A 1131-nucleotide genomic window follows, 5' to 3' on the forward strand; every position below is an offset into this window, starting at 1 on the left:
CAATCCGATCGTGTGAACCTGAAATGTTAGTACATAAGGCAGTCGTAGAGAAATAAAAATATTTTCTATCATCAAAATCATAAACCATTCATCTGCAATAATCATTTCCTTCGAGTACCAACTTTGGTTGAGGGTTAGGGTTCACCGATTGAATTTCGCTTATCCTTTGGATACACATGTTATTTTCCTTTATCGATGTTATACACCACATATTTTTCTTTATCAACCCTAGAATAAAATGTAGAGTGGTCGTCACCTTTCCTAATGTCTAAGGTTTTTGTCTTTTTAGATTTGTTAAAGTGGCTTTCAAATTTTGACAAGTTCAATTTTCAAACTTCACCACTCTATCTAACAGATAATGGAAGGTCATGATAGAAGCCATATGTAAGAATAGTTACATCTTGTCATCGATATTTAACATTAATAATTGAACTACATGCTCCTCTTCCAGCTGATGTTCACACTTTATGTTAAGATTACGTTAGTGGGTTATATACTTCACCACTAACTCATATGTATTCATGTTCTCCATGACAGTATCAACAATGATCATCTTCTCAATCACATTGGCAAATCTTTTCACAAATAATATCTCAAATTTTGTGAATGTCTTTATAGAGTCATTATATAACTCAACATACCATTTAAAAGTGGTTGCTATCAAGGTGTTGATGACTTACTAAAAAAGTAAGGCATTAATGCCTCCAATATTTCTGCATGTGGCTCTAAATTGTGTCAGGTGCTACTTGGGATTGGTGTTACCATTTAAGGTATTAAACTTTAGAACATAACAACTTTTTGTACATGACACTTAGTCGTATTCTATTAGGTACTACCAATCATTACCTACTATCTTTTTTACTTGATCAGTAACTATAATGACTTTAATATTATCTTTGATTAAGCCTTATGCAGCTGCCACAGACTTAGAGGTGTTTGTCATATTTTGTGAAGTACGTTGGCAAGTTAAGTCTTTAGCTTCTTTACCTCCTTTAGGCATACCCCTCATTCTTAAAGTTTGGGGTACCTGGGGGTTTGGCGGATTGGTAGGGGTGCTACTCAAAGCTTGATTGATAAGGGGGCTAGCGTATGGCCTACCCCTTTGCATCATCTCCATCATTACTATCATTT

This window comes from Dendrobium catenatum, unplaced genomic scaffold (genome assembly GCF_001605985.2).
Source record: "Dendrobium catenatum unplaced genomic scaffold, ASM160598v2 fragScaff_scaffold_1074, whole genome shotgun sequence".
In the NCBI taxonomy this organism is placed as follows: domain Eukaryota; kingdom Viridiplantae; phylum Streptophyta; class Magnoliopsida; order Asparagales; family Orchidaceae; genus Dendrobium; species Dendrobium catenatum.